This window comes from Nelumbo lutea, chromosome 1 (assembly GCF_056320005.1).
Source record: "Nelumbo lutea isolate HS-2025 chromosome 1, American lotus-T2T, whole genome shotgun sequence".
NCBI lineage: Eukaryota > Viridiplantae > Streptophyta > Magnoliopsida > Proteales > Nelumbonaceae > Nelumbo > Nelumbo lutea.
In genome coordinates, this window is record NC_142684.1 from 81,902,169 (window position 1) to 81,918,519 (window position 16,351).

The window sequence follows — 16,351 nt, forward strand, 5'->3', positions numbered from 1 at the left end:
CTAACTTTGAAAAGTCAAAATGGTTTAAACTGCTCAAAGGCAAAAAAATGATCTGGTGTAGCGTGCATGTACGCGTACACGTACATGCACCCACGCCCACACCCTATCCTGACCCAGCCTAACTTGGCTCAATGTGTGCGTGTGTGAAAAGCACCCCCAACCCCCAACTTATAGAGAGAGCAATCCTAGTAATATTCTCAAAGCCAACTCTTTTCCCAAACATGTGAAACAAGAGTCTCCTACAAGCAAGAGGAGGGAAAGAGAGAAGGCAAAACCAAAACAAAAGGGAGGGAGAGAGGATATTCTTGAAATTTTGAATCTCCCTCCAATAAAGTACTTGGTGGGAAGTGAGTTTATTGGAGTTGGAGGCGGCTCAGATCTTAGCCAACTGTAGCAGTGGGTTTGGTGATCAAGTTGGAGACAAGAACCCATTGGCTTGGTTGATACCACAGGTGGTCATTCAAGTGAAAATGGGATTGGGGTAGGAAAATTACCATATCAGTGTAATGGGGAAAAACAAGGAGGAAAGGTTAAAGAGGATTATGTGTTAATACTCAGACTAACTCAATACAACTTCATAGGTTCAAGAACTGGTTGAAACTTGAGTTGATTAATGAGCAATCTTCCAAAGCCAAGTGAGTCCTCATTGAAAACCAAGAACCGGTTGAACCAGGTGTTAGATAGTGTATGCCCTTAACTCCAATCAGGTTGATGTACAAGATCCATTTATTGTAAATGAGTGAAAGTACATAATTGATTCATGTTATATTTGGTGTGTTTTTATGTAATTACCCTTAAACTGGACACTTATGAGACTCGTGTTAGTTTAGAATGTTCTCAGTTGGATAAATTTGGGGAAGTTTATCCTGCTAAGGCTGACACTAATGTGCTGCCAAGTAGGTTGTGGTAGCTTGTCTCAATTGCTAGGGTTAGACCCGAAGCACATGTAGTGTGTGTTTTGTTTGAAACACTGAACCTGAACCATTTTCTAGTTATGCCCTGGACCTTGGATACTAGTGGGCAAAATTGGAAAATTAAATCTAACCCCTAGACTTGATTATGGTACTACACTTGGTGTCAGATTGGGTTGTCTTTGATATGCCAATCAGTGAAATCCTCTAGGGGTCAAAACCTGGGTATGTTGGGACAATTTGAGAATTCACTCGAGTGGGTGATCATAGTGACAGGATCAGTTCCTTTGTCGGACAAAGTGAATGATCGGGACTACACTCTCTTTGATGGAAACCAAAACTACCGGCAATCAATTTCAAATTTGTTTGAGATTTGTTTTGCAATATATATATATATATTATGTTTTAATAAAAAGGTTTGCAAAATGTTTTAATTTGTGGGATCCATCTGAGTAGAGAGTGCAACACTGCACTGAAGGAAGACGCACCGGGATCCTACTTCTATCCCATCAGAAGCAGGCGCATAGGCTATAAAGTATAGAATCCCACCTTCTACTCTATTGGCTACTGTGCCTAATTTTTAGCTTTTTAGTCATAGGTTGCCAGTTTTTGGGGCTCACTTTGCAGGTCAGAACTATCGGAAGACGAAAGAGAACTTATTTAGACTAATTCAACCGAGGGAGAGGTCCTCTCTTGTCGGGTAGTGTTTGATCATTAAGGGTTGAGATGTTAAGTGTAAGGCCATTTAGGGCTGTTATACTTGATGGGCTAATTTCACTTAAGACCATTGTCCTTGGGCCTTCATAGGATGGCTAGACTCAAGGACCATTTAGTGTAAATGTTGGGCCCATTAAGAGCTCATACTGATGGACTTAGGGGTTCATTGTGCTTAGCAATGAATTCGGCCAGGATTTGTCACAGAAGCTAGGCTGAACCCATATGGGCTTTTTGTAAGGTCATTGTTAGGGTCATATGCCATACAAAGAGAGCCAAATTGGCCAGCAACTAAAACGGGATGTGAGCCTACTTGCTTAAGCAGTCATGTGACTTGGAAGAATATGGGTATGGATATGGGCTTATATCAACAATGAGATGAGAGGATAACTCTTATCCACTTAAAGAGTTTAGATCCAGATAAAGATTTGGATTAGGAAGCTCCTAATTGGATTAGGAGAAGTTGATCTTTACTGCTTATAAATAGAGGAGGGCAAACTGCTCCAGAGATCAACCTTTCTGCTCTCAGTTTTCTTACTTTGCTCTTGCCACCCAAACCCTAGTTTGTTCTCTATCTAGTGATTGATCTTGATCAGTCTTGGTTTTTGATTTTTGCAAGAAAAATCAGATTAATTTCGTGCTCATCTCCCTTGCTCAATCCAAGTTGTTGGATTGTAGTTCTTGATGAAGGGCTGCGTTGCTGAACCGACTTCACCCTAAGCTGTGCCATCCTCAGTGGAAGCTGGTTTTGGTACCCTCTTTAGGCATGAACACCCACTTTGGGAGCTACTTGTGTGGAATCTGTATCAGGCATCCTTCTCTCTTTCTTTTGGTTTTAGATTTGATCCACTTCAGTGCAAAAACGATCATTGAAAAATGCAGTTTTTCTAAAACTGGAAATGCGATTCCAGAAAGGGTAAAAGAAATTTTTTGAAATTTCGTCCAACCATCTAGTTCATCCATCCATATGATGGATTTTCCCTTCCTTCACTAGGAGAGTGGAAACTTATAAAAAAAGAGGGCATGAACTTGGTTTCACAAATGAGATGCATGGACCAAATAAAATAGCCAAAACGGGCTCTGCCTTGCTCATACACCATTTACTAGGAAATACAAGAGTCTGTTCTAGGTGTGATAGAAAGAAAAATGAGTGCACTCAACAAAACTAGGGGGAAAGCTAGCCCAACAAGACTCATGGAACTCGGTTCATGGACAAAAGAAAGAAAAATAGGATGACTTTGGGTCACAAAAGCCATGCATCCCAAGGGTGTGAGGATCCTGGCAAGCCTAGAAACCCAAATAAACAACAAGGTAAGAACTGGACATAACAGTGACTAAGAGAAAAATAAAAGTTTCAATGTTGGCTAGAGTTTGGGGATCGAAAACAAATGAATGATTGAAAAACCTAGAAGGCCACACTCTTAAAGGTTATAGAATCACCCCAAGGATGTGAGGATCCTCTTACATGCTTGCTAGACCACACTCTCATTCCAAATAGGAAAACAAATGAAGGACCGAAAAACCTATAAGACAAGGAGGGTGAATACAAAGAAGATGATGACTTGCTTGTGGAAATTGGGGATGCAAATGAAGCTGAGTAATCCCAAAACATAGAAATGAACAATTTAGAAAAAGAATGGGAGAAGCAAAATGATAAGGACAAAGTGAATGGAATCCTCCCTCATTTTAAAGCCCCTCTAACTGATGAGAGGGAACCAAAGCTTGATAGGGTCATTAGGGCCGAAATTATAGCTAGGGTTGTCAAGAAGTAAAAGGGAAAATCTATGAAAAAAATAAAAATTTTGGGATAAAATTAGGAGGGCTAGTATGCCAAACTTTTGTAGTCATTTTTTGGGTCTTAAAAATTTGCATAAGCTTGTAGTTTGCTTTTGTTGTAGAAATGAGAGTATAGAATTAGGGGTGAAAGAATTGCTAAAAAACAACAATTTAACTCTCTTTTTTTTGGTAAATTCAATAGGTTTTTCTAGGGGTATTTGGATTTTTTGAATTTTAACAAAGTTGATATAAATATTATCTTCCATAATGAAAGGCTTATCTAAACTTTAATTTTTGACAAAGTAGATAACAAAGATTGTTTTTGCAATTTCTTATATGCCCCCACTAGGGGTGAGCATGGGTCGGTTCGGTTCGGTTTCATGGTAGAACTTGGAACCTACTCTATAGGGGTTGGTTCCAAGTTTTTAAAACGGAACCTACCCTGTGAAGGTCAGTTCTGGCCTTGGCGATTTCGAAGTCGGTTCCAGGGTCTACTAGTGGAACCTATACTATCTTTATTGATTAAATTGAGTAATTTAATCATGATAATATATAGTTTAAGGACTTGATTGTCATAAACATGTCCTTCAAAAACTTGATTTTCAACCATGATAATATATAGTTTAAAACTTATATTATCATTATTGATTAAAATGAGTAATTTAAAATGTAGATTATCATAATATTAAAATGAAAATAAATGGTCAAGTGAGACCAATCAGACCAAGGCTTTTGTAACCATGTGTGCTTGGGCTCAAATCTTCAAATCCTTAAAAATATTTTGGGGTTTATTTAAAGGCAAGTTCAGTTCCAAGGCTGGTTCCACCAAGGTCAGTTTATCGGGTTGGTTCAGGTAGGGTAAACCCCTTGACCCTGGAACCGACCTGGGTGGGGGTTTGCTCCAAGTATTTGGAACTAGACCCTACTTTGTAACAAATCGGGTAGGGTTGGTTCAAGGCCGATTGAAGGTTGGTTCCATTCGGTTATAGATAGAACCTACCCATTTGCTCACCCTTACCCCCCACAACCTTAAAATAGAAAAGTGTTTTGAAATCTCATTAAGAATATTGCAAAATAGTGTTGGTAATACAGACTATCTCATCTTAAGAGATTGAAATGCTTTAACCAACAATATTGAAAAAGCTCAAGGTGTTTCCAAAAGGGTTAATATTGACAAAATTTTGTTTTGTCTAATATTTACATTTGATCTCATTAAAATCCCTCTCAAGGGAAATTTCTTCATATGGAGAAACAACCAATAGGGGAGAAGAATGGTTTATGAGAGAGGACAAATCTTTCTTAAGTACTCCATGGAGAAGATCTTTTTCTAATGGTGAACTGTTTAATCTTCCTTTTTATAGAGTCAAACTAAGGTCCTATTTTAATGGACACAAATTCTAAGACAACATGTGGGTCAGACCTTTTAGATTTAAAGCTATATGTTTGTTGGACTCTACACTTCAAGAGGAAGTTAAGGAAGCATGAGAGACTAAAGGATCTCGGTTTCAAGGTCATAAATTATCGATGAAGTGTTACACTTTTAGAAATCTGCTATGGATTTGAAACCAAGAGCACTTCAAGAATGTACACCTGAAATAGATAGATAGATAGATATAGCAAAACAAGGAACAATCTACTGAAAAAGATTGAATATCCTACAAAAAAGTGAGGAAATTCATTGGGCCCAAAAATTGAGAATCAATTGGCTAAGAATTGAGGATCATAACACAAAGTTCTTTCACACTACAATTCTTATTAGAAGACATATGACTATGGTCTGCAGATTAAGGGATCCCCAAGGAAACTAGATCTCTGACCAAGGATCCCTTCAAATTGTCCTAACTAGGGGTGTTCATAATGTGAGTCAAACCAACTTGATCCAATTTGATTTGGTCAGCTTTTCAAAATCACTAGTCAGTTTCAGTTCTTGTAAGTAAATAAACCAATAGATCAGGTTGGTTTTAGTTTTCAAGTGTAAAAATTGAAACCAACCCAAACCAAATCGAACATGTAATGTAAAGTGTGTTTTTGACTTTCCATCCTTGGCTATTGCTCCTTAGTCTTTAGTCCTTTCCTATCCTAGTTAATTACTTTAAATATAAGTAACAATAGTTGATGTAGCGCAATCCGGTCACTCCTATCTGGCGCTCACGTGGCTCCTGAGAGGTACCTTCAACAAGAGGAAAGAGGAAGAACTCCCGCGGGGTTTCTCGGCGGGAACGCTCTGATGCTTAAGTTAGTATCGAGTGCAAGAAGCGAAAGGAGAACGAAGGCTAAGAGTGTAGGTTACGCAGGTGATTCGAAGATACTTTGTTCCTTGAGAATAATCCCCTTATAACTGAATTCCATTGCTTCAGGCCCTCTGACCTCTGACAGGGCAGGTATAACCGCCACTGTCAGTCTGCCACAGCCGTTATAGGCAGGGCTGAGGTGGCACACGCGGGGCCGTTGCGTAGGGTACGTGCCTGTCAGGTATGGGACGCCTTTCTAAAGGTGGCAGGCGCAGTGAGGGGGACATGCTTGCTGTCCACAGGTTTGTCGGGTATGACGGTTGGTCAGGAAGCCCCCCTATGGTGTATCGAACTATTCCCCTGCGAATTACCTTGAACTGGGTTGTCCTTGGGTGACGGGCTGCCTGTAGCCGGTTATGTTGAGCTAGCTGACCTGAGGTCTTTGTGGCTCGAGGCATCTGGAGAAGAATCGATGCGTTCTTGCTTGGAGTGACTCGGGGTCCATTGGGAGGAGCTCGGGCCTCAAAAGAGGTCAAGGTGCCCCGAACTCGGGACCCCCTAAAGTGCCTTAACCCTGGGGAGGAGGTGCGGGCAAGGGGCTTTCGGCGAGGAGTTTGTATGCCGAGTTGCCATGCTGAATTCGGCATGATTTTCCCTCTGAGTTATGCTCACATCCATTGCACTGTCATGCTGAGTCACTGTTTGAGTAGGGTTACACCCGCGTGTACCTGAACTACAAGGTCGGGCCAAATCACCCTCCATCAATTGCCCCCCACTCCCTACGCTGGTGGCAGTGACCCAGTGTGGGGAGGTCATGACGCGCCGGGTGGATTTGGCATCGGTACTTAAGCTGCATTGTCGTGCATTCCGTCTAGCTATACTAGTCTAACGCCTAGCTCAACTGGAAAGAGATTTGGGTCTTGTCCAGATTATGCGCGGACTTCATGCGACTTGGACTTCTTGGATGTAAAAAACGCTCTAAATCGTTTTTTCCTTGAAGAACCCGCGGTCGCGGCTATAAATAGGGGGTCCCTTGGCCATTTTCTTTGCCACAAAGCTGTCATCGTTAGCATTTGAACTCGCGCCAGGGGTCTTTTAGTCGGGTCCTCTAGTTCATTTTGTTCTTCCAGTCCGATTGCATTTCTTTGGTGAATCCTCCCGAGCTTCCTTTTCCCTTCTAGTTTGTTTCTTTCTTTTAGTTCGGTATGTCATCTAGTGTGGACAGTCTCATTGACGAGCCCGAGGTAAGTACTTCGAGTCATGGTGACCCTTCCCCGGCTCGACTTGCCCGCGAAGCATGGGCAGCTTCGGGTAAGTTGGCGTCCACCTCCCATCGAGGTTGGGTGCCGGACCAGTTCGGTCCCTCTACTCTAACACCGGAGAGGCTTCGAGACCTCATCCAACAGTTCAACCTTCCTTCTGACAGCTACAACCTTCCCACCATTAAATTCCCCTGGGAGCACGGTCCGGATGAGGTCGTGATTTTCAGAGAATAGCTCGTCGGTGGGCTTCGTCTCCCTCTTCACCCCCTTATCCTTGAGGTGTTAAGGCATTTCAATATCACGCTGGATCAGCTCCACCCCAACTCCATTCGGAATTTAGTGGGGACCATTTTTCTTTGCCATGAAAAGCAGTTCTCTTTGGACGCAGACATACTCTGCTCCATACTGCTGATAAAAAAGAGTGCATCTAGCGCTACCGCTAAGCACGGGCAGGTCTACTACTTATCTCCTCGCCCAGGTTTTAAGTTACTGCATAAGTTCCCGAGCAAGGTCCCGGCTTGGAAGCGGGACTACTTTGTGGTCTGGGCCAACACAAGATGGCCCTTCCTTACCAGCTGGTGGGTGGCTACCCAGGCGATCAACATCGCCCTCAACTAGCAGACGTGGGAAGCCTTCCACTTGTGGGCTCAGGCTGAGCTCGATAATCGGGAATACATCACCGAAGAGAAGCTCGCTCAAGCTGGTTTGAGCTCGGGTAAGTCTATTTCTGTCTTTTGGCACTTTGTTTTTATCTGCTTGTCATTTTTGGATTTACTAACGCCAACTTTATTGTAGGCTCCATGGACGAAGAAGAGAGAATCATGGCCACCTGGCTCCTTAATCAAATGAAGAGGAGGAAGAAGCAGACCGCGAAGAGGGTCGCCAAAAAGGCTCGTGTGGAGTCACTAAGGGCTCCCTCCCCTGAACCCGATCATTCCTGGGCTCCTGCCCCTGAGACCGAACTCAATAGTACCCCTCCGGTAATAGATCTAGAGGATAAATTTTCACTCCAAAGGCCTGAGGCTGCGAGGGGGTTAGATAACGAGCCAACATGGGTTACTACTGGGGCTCCGAGCTCAGCTAGGGCGGCTGCTGAGGCTACAGAAGGGTCGACTCAACATACTATAGATGCTGCAGTGTCTAGCTCGGGGACCGAAGAGGAGAAGTCTATCTTGGATCCCGAGGTCAGCCTCGACCGAAGCAAGAGGGGTGTCATCAATGCAGAAGTCATGAGTTGGGCCGAACTCTCCCCAGGTCAGCTCAGAGGCCGCGTGGCGACCCACATCATGGTGGTAAATTTGACAACGTAGGGGGTTCAAGCTTGGCCGATGGTGGATGAGGCATACCTACCCCGATCTGGATATAAGTGCCTTCACTTCTTTCAACATCACAAGTGACATGGCACGCCAGGTCGCAGATGACCAAGACTCTGAAGACGATGGTGGCAACGGGGAGGCCGACGCCACTGATCCGACTGGTTCTTCTAAGTAAACCCCTAATGAAACCCCGAGTAAGGCCGATGAGCCTCCCAAGTAGTCAGGCGTTCCTTGTATTATAGGCCTACGAGCTCGATTTCTCTCTCTTTTGTGAATGTATTTATGTAGTGTAATGAAGCCTATATAATGAAGAACATTTTTCGTAAAATACTTGCGTAATTTTTTTTTACTTGTCGAAGCGGTTGTCTTACTCTAAACTATTAGGCTATTAGGCTGATTACCTAGAGTGTGGGTTCCTCAACCATCGTGGTCCCGAACTGTATTCCGAACTTAGTAGGGGTAGCCTTGTGTACACCGAGGTGAGTGACATAGTAGGGTACATGCCCGACCTATCTGTACCCGGGTTAAGTTGGCATTTGGTTGTCTCTTACGGGTTTAACTTGCCACATACCAGGACAGGCTATTCGTCATAGGGTTCCTGGCCGAAGTGCTTGTGCCTTAGGTTTTGCAAGCATTTAGCCTATGCCAATGAGAACTAGATATTGTATGCTGCCGAGGTCTTTTCATTATCTCGGCGTTCTAGCCCTTAGGCTGGAGGAGAGTGGATCATGGCCCACTCTCGGAGTCTACCCATGCCATAGAGGCGGCTGGGTCTTGTTGTGCCAAGGTCAGGTAAGCTCGGCGTTCTTTGCCCTTAGGCTCTAGGGGTGACTTATACTCTATTTTTGAGGTTTGCCCGTGCCTCAAAGGTGACCGGGTCGATGTCATGTTAGCTCGACATTTTTTCCTTTGGGCTTTGGGAGTGGCTCGAGGCCTACTCGGTTGCTACAGATAGTATTGTCTTAAGTTGACAATATTTCATGCCCGATGTACTTATTTCCCTTCGAGGGTCTCGAGCTCATATGTTCCTTCCCCGAGCACTCGCTTCACTCGGTAGGGACCTTCCCAGTTGGACCCGAGCTTGCCAGCGCCGGGCTCGGGTACCATAACTTTACAAAGGACCAAGTCGCTGACGCGGAGGTTCCGTCTCTTGACCCTAGCGTTATAATACCGAGCTACTCTCTGTTGGTAGGCTGTGGTCCTGATGTACGTGAGGTCCCTTACTTCATCGAGTAGATCGAAGTTGTTGGCGCAACTCATCTTTGTCTGTTTGATCACTGTATGCTTCTAGTCGCAGCGTAGGCACTTCGATCTCTGCAGGGATTACTGCTTCGGTGCCGTAGGTGAGATTGAAGGGTGTTTCTCCCATTGCGGTCTTCTCCGTGGTCTGGTATGCCCATAGAACACTGGGTAGTTCATCTGCCCACAATCCTTTAGCTCGGTCCAACCGTGCCTTTAATCCGCGGAGGATGGCTCTGTTCGTTACTTCTGCCTGACCGTTTGCCTGAGGGTGTGTGACCGAAGCAAAGTTCTACCGGATTCCCATGTCTTGACACCAGTCTTGAAATTTGATGTCTTCGAACTATTTGCTGTTGTCAGAAATCAATACCCGAGGTAATCCGAAGCGGCACACGATGTTCTTCCAAAAGAAGTTTTGGACATTTCGGGCTGTGATTGTCACGAGGGGTTCGACTTCTACCCACTTGGTGAAATAGTCCACTGCCACTACTAAGAACTTCCTTCCACCCGTTGTTGGTGGGAATGACTCGAGTAGATCGATCCCCTATTGTGCAAAGGGCCACAGATTGGTGAGATACTTGAGGTCGGTAGTGGATTGGTGGTGAATATTGGAATGTCTCTGGCATTTGTCACATTTTCTAACGAGTTCAATGGCATCTACCTTCATTGTTGGCCAATAATACCCTTGTTGAAGTGCTTTTTGGGCGAGAGCTCTGCTCCCCAAGTGCCCGCCGCACAACCCCTCATGAGTGTCGCAGAGTACGAGTTTGGCTTCGACAGGCCGCAAGCAACGCAGATAGGGGAGCGTGTAGGATCTCCTGTACAACCGCTCATCTATCGTGACATATTTGGCTGCTTGGCGCTGCACCCTTCTGGTTGCATTGCGATCTACAGGGAGGGTCCCATGTAGCAAGAAGCTCGCGAGCGGTTTGATCCAGCTCGACTCTGCTTGAACGACGGGAGCGACCTCCTCTGCCCCCCTGAGAATGCTAGGTCGAGACAGGTTCTCTATATACATGGTTCTCATGGTGATGTCGCTAGTGCTGGCTAACTTGGACAGGGCATCAACCTTAGCGTTCTCTGACCTAGGGATCTGTCTGATGAAGTGTGACTGGAAGTTGAGTAGGGCCTCTCTAACCTTGGTCAAGTAGGCAATCATGGTTGGCTCGCGAGCTTCATACTCGCCGGTGACCTGGTTAACCACAAGTTGGGAGTCGCTGCAAATAACAATGTGCTTTGCTTTTACTTCTCTGGCTAGGGCTAGTCCAGCTATCAATGCCTCGTACTCTGCTTCATTGTTAGACGCCGCGAACTCCAAGCGTAGTGCGTATTCCAGTTTTGTGTTGCTTGGGCCATGTAAAACTATTCCGGATCCACTGCCCTGTTGGTTTGAGGAGCCATCTACGTGAAGGATCCAGGGCTCCTCTTCCTAGCTCGCGATTGGCCGAGCTAGGAGAGATGCCACACTGGCTGCTACTTCACGGGGTTCAGACTCGACCGGCCTAGGAGCTTCAGGCTCATCCGAGTTGGGAGCCTCGTGCTCAACCGACCTAGGAACTTCGGAGCTGAATGTACATTCGGCTATAAAATTTGATAAAGCTTGGGCCTTAATGGCAGTTCACGGCTTGTACTGGAGGTCGTACTCGTTGAGCTCAATGGCCCACTTCGTCAACCGACCAGAGATCTCGGGTTTAAGCAACACTTGCCTCAAAGGTTTGTCGGTGAGGACGATAATAGTATGAGTTTGGAAGTACGAGCGGAGCTTCCGAGCTGCGATTATCAGTGCATATGCTAGCTTTTCCATCTCTGGGTATCTCGTTTCTGCTCCCTGCAATACTTTACTAACATAATAGATGGGTCATTGGACCCAATCTACTTCCTTTATTAGTACCGAACTGACCACTTCGTCGCTCGTTGAGAGGTACAATTCTAAAACATCACCCTCATCGGGCCGAGTTAAGGTCGGCACACTAGTGAGGTATTTCTTGAGCTCGTCAAACATGAGCTGGCAGTCTTGGGTCCATTCAAACCCTTTGCTCTTAATTGCCTTAAAGAATGGCAAACAACGGTCCGCCGATTTAGACATGAAGCGGCTCAGGGCGGCTATGCGACCATTCAACCTCTGAACCTCCTTCAACTTCCGGGGTGGTCTCATATCTAAAATGGCCTTAATCTTATCTGGGTTGACTTCGATGCCACACCGGTTAACAATGTATCCTAGGAACTTGCCCGAGGTCACACCAAACACACTCTTGTTTGGGTTTAGTCTCATATTAAACTTATGCAGAATTTCAAAAACAGAATGCAAATCTTGTATTAATTCTTGTGAGAGTTGAGTTTTGACGACCATGTCGTCTACATAACATTCTACTTTTCTGCCAATTAACGGCGCAAACAAGTTATTTACAAGCCTTTGGAAGGTTGCCCCTACGTTTTTCAACCCGAAGGGCATAACCTTGTAACAGTATTGGCCGAATTCCGTGATGAAGGCTGTCTTTTCTTCGTCCGCCGGGTCCATCTTGATTTGGTTATAGCCCGAATAGGCGTCCAAGAAACTTAGCAACTCGTGCCCTGAGGTTGCATCTACCAAGCGGTCGATTCTGGGGAGCAGGAAGCAGTCTTTTGGGCAAGCCGGGTTTAGGTCGATGTAGTCGACGCATGTGCGCCACTTGCCGTTGGCCTTCTTTACCAGTTCGGGGTTGGCTACCCAACTCGGGTAGTGGACTTCTCTTATGAAGTCAATTGCAATGAGCTTTTTGACCTCCTCGTTGATCGCTTCCCACCGCTCTGGGGCTAAGTTGCATTTCTTTTGTTTAACGGGCCTAACTATAGGATCAGTATTTAGCTTGTGAGTTATGAGTTCGGGGTCTATACCGGGCATCTCTGCCGTGGACCATGCAAAAATATCTAAATTTTGAAGTAAGAAACTTACTAGTTAAGATCGTAGAGGTTCTTGGACGGAAGTGCCGATTTGAAGCATCTGAGCTGGGTCTGCTGCTGAGGTTAGAACTGCGACTGTTTCTTCTATGGGCCCGGCTTGTTCTTCGCCTTGCTCCATAGGCCGCTCCAGCTCGAGGTCATCGACTACCTTGGTTTTTCCCTTCAAGGCAGCGACGTAGCATTTACGCGATTCGAGCTGGTCGCCCCACGCTACCCCCACACCAAAGTTTGTTGGAAACTTCATAGCCAAATGGTAAGTGGAGACCACTACCCGTAGGACATGGGTGATTGGTCAACCTATTATGGCATTGTAGGGGGAGGGGGTCGCGACCACCAGGAAGTCATGCTTGAATCTGACCACACAAGGCCACATGCCGACTTCCACAGGTACTGTTATTTTCCCAAGGGGCCGGACGACTTCTCCGCTGAAGCCTACTAAAGGAGTGTCTGAGGGCTTCAGGTCACCTCTCTGCAACTGGAGCTGGTCAAACGCAGCTTTGAAGAAGATGTTGGTTGAGTTACATGAGTTGACGAGTACGTGCCGGACCTCGAAGTCATTGATTCTTAGCTTTATTATGAGCGCGTCATCGTGGGGGTAGTGGACTCCTCACACATCATCTTCTGTGAAGAAAATTGGCTCTTCTGTCCTCGGCCGCTTTGGGAGGTTCTGCTCCTCCCGAGTGGCTTCACGAACCGAAGTCCGAGCTGCTGTTGAAGTGCAACTCGCGATGATAGAACCTCCCACTATCATGTGGATGGTTCCCCGGACTGGCCTTTCTTTCGGAGGCTGCCTCTACGGCTATTCGGCCGACATGCTACTGGACTCAGAAGCATCCTTATCATGCTCCCCTTGCCGACCTGTTTTACTACTATTATTATTATTCTATACAAAGTTTCTTAGATACCCGCAACGGATGAGCTATTCTATCTCATCGCGGAGGTTTTTACAACTCTCGGTACTGTGACCATGATCTTTGTGAAAACTGCATTACAAATTCTTATTTCTTTCATTGAGATAACCTCTCAGACGGGGTGGCCACTTCACGTACGGGGCATCCTTGATTGCCATCAGGATTTCAGCCCGCTTCACGTTCAGTGGGGTGTAATCAGCTCGGTCCGCTACAGAAGGTCAGAAAAATTGACCCGACTTTGCCCCCCGAGCTGTGTCCTTTTTCTTTCAGCTGTCCCCTTGACTGGAAAGCTCTCCTTCCCTCTTTCTTTTTTCGGGCGCGCCCTCGCTCTTTTGGTTGATCTCCTCTTTGGTGGCTATGAATCTATACGCAAGCTTCATAAACTCGGTTATGGTCGCTGGTTGGTTGACGACCATGTGCCATTTGAACTCTTTGTGTGTCATGCCTTTTTTGGCTACTACAAGGCGTACGGTGGGGTCCAGGTGTGGTATCTGCATACAAGCATCATTGAACTGCTTGATATAGCCTCGGATGGACTCTCCCTCTCTTTGCACTATGCTGAAGAGGCTTTCTTTAGTTCGAGGGCACCGTTTCCTGGTGACAAAGTGGGATGTGAAGGCTTGTGCGAACTGCGCCCAACTTCTTATCAACCCAGGTGCATCTGCGACTGACTAGCTCTCGCCAGATGCATCTGCGACTGAAAAGCATCCACATGATCGTTTGGGTCAAATGACCTGTCATACTTGTCAAGAGGGGGGAGCTTGAAATCTTTAGGCATTGGGACTGCCAGGAGCTCGGGAGATAGGGAGACTGGACTGAAAGAAGGGGTGCCTTGGCTTCACCCGAGCTTACCTCTTCTTTGCCCCCGAGTTCGGGCAAGTCGTGGGTGGCAGATCGGCGAGCTTGGAGGCGGCATCTCTACTTCTTGGAGGGCTCGGTGTTGGTGTTGCTCATCTTTGTGCTGTCAGGGATGGTGTGTGCCAGAATTAGCTCAGGCCGCTGGTGTTGGCTGCGGACAGAGGGATCCTGCTTGGAGTCTGCAGCTAGGATCTCGAACCAGTTCTCTAGGAATGGGGTATCGGGCTTCGAGGGCTGAGGAGATGGACTCCTGGCGAGCTAGGGTCCTCCCGACCTGATTTCCCGCGGTGAGGCCGGAGTGGCTGTTCTTTCGCGTCTACTGCGGGAGGAGGCCTGGCTCCTAGGAGGGTTCTGGGGGGCCTTTCCTTGGTGAGAAAAGTGCTCCTGGCGGCGAGACCTGGCTTGCTGCGAGGCCGTGTGCCGAGGGGGGAGCTGCGGCTGTTGAGGTTGGGGCAGCTGAGGGAATTGCTACTGATACTGGTACTAGGAGACCTGGTGTAGCACATGTTGTTGATAGAGCTGAAGTTGCTGGAACTGTTGCATTTGGGCCTGCATGGCCCGCATGCATTGCATCAAGTCCTCCAGTTGGTTTGAGCTGGCTGCTGGGGGCACGACCGAAGGTTCGGTGAACGTCGCTCCGATTGTAGCAGGGAGTGGGGCGACCACAAGTGCCACTATGAGAGGCACATTCAAGCTGGGGATTCCCTCCGCAGAGAGGGGGACAATGAACTGTCCGATACAAACAGTGGGAAGTTGGGGTTGTTCCCGGGAGTTGTCCATTTCCGTGCTTCGTCCAACGTTGCTAAAGGAAGCCATGAGCGTTGGATTGTTTGAGGAAGATGAGAACTAAGAAGGTTTAGAGAGAAAGGCCTTTTGAAGCGTTTCCCACAGACGACACCAAATGATGTAGCGCAATCCGGTCACTCCTAGTTGGCGCTCGTGTGGCTCCTAAGAGGTACCTGAGATGAGAGGAAAGAGGAAGAACTCCCGGGGGGTTTCCCGGTGGGAATGCTCGGATTCTTAAGTTAGTATTGAGTGCAAGAAGCAAAAGGAGAATGAAGGCTAAGAGTGCAGGTTACGCAGGTGATTCAGAGATGCCTTGTTCCTTGAGAATAAGCCCCTTATAACTGAATTCCATTGCTTCAGGCCCTCTGACCTCTGATAGGGCAGGTATAACCGCCACTGTCAGTTTGCCACAGCCGTTATAGGTAGGGCTGAGGTGGCATGCGCGGGGCCGTCGTACAGGGTACATGCCTGTCAGGTATGGGACGCCTTTCTAAAGGTGGCAGGCGCGGCGAGGGGGACATGCCTGCTGTCCATAGGTTTGTCGGGTACGGCGGTCGGGCAGGAAGCCCCCCTATGGTATATCGAACTGTTCTCCTGTGAATTACCCTAAACTGGGCTGTCCTTGGGTGACGGGTTGCCCGTAGCCGGTTATGCCAAGCTAGCTGACCCGAGGTCTTTGTGCCTCGGGGCGTCCGGAGAAGAGAAGGTGCGTTCTTGCTTGGGAGTGATCCGAGGTCCATTGGGAGGAGTTCGGGCCTCAAAAGGGGTCAGGGTGCCCCGAACTCGGGACCCCTTGAAGTGCCTTAACATCGGGGAGGAGGTGCGGGCAAGGCGACTTTCGACGAGTAGTTTGCTTGCCGAGTTGCCGTGCTGAACTCGGAGGGATTTTCCCTCCGAATTATGCTCACATCCGTTGCGCTGTCATGCTGAGTCACTGTTTGAGTAGGGTTACGCCCACATGTACTTGAACTACAAGTTCGGGCCAAATCACCCTCCATCAATAGTCAAATGGGGAATTGTTCCTTAGTCTTTAGTCCAAACCAAGCCTTTTGAAAGAGTACAAATACAAATATGTACAATATAAATACATACAAAATAATACATAATAAAAGGCTTTGCATTGTACATGTTTGTATTTGTATTCTTTCCAAACTGAGCTTAGTAGCAGTAGCCGTCAAAACCTTTAAATTTAGGGTAAATTGCTGAAACATCTCTTGAAATTTTTCACCGTTGCCGAAACCTCCCTTGAAGTTTGGTAATTGTAATCATATGCCTTAAACTTCTAACATAGTTACAAGTAGATCCCCTTTGTTAAAATCCTTTAACAAGAGACACAAAAATGTCCACATTACCCATGCAGTTATTATTGAGGCTGGTTTCTATGTATAAACAATACAAACTTTATGA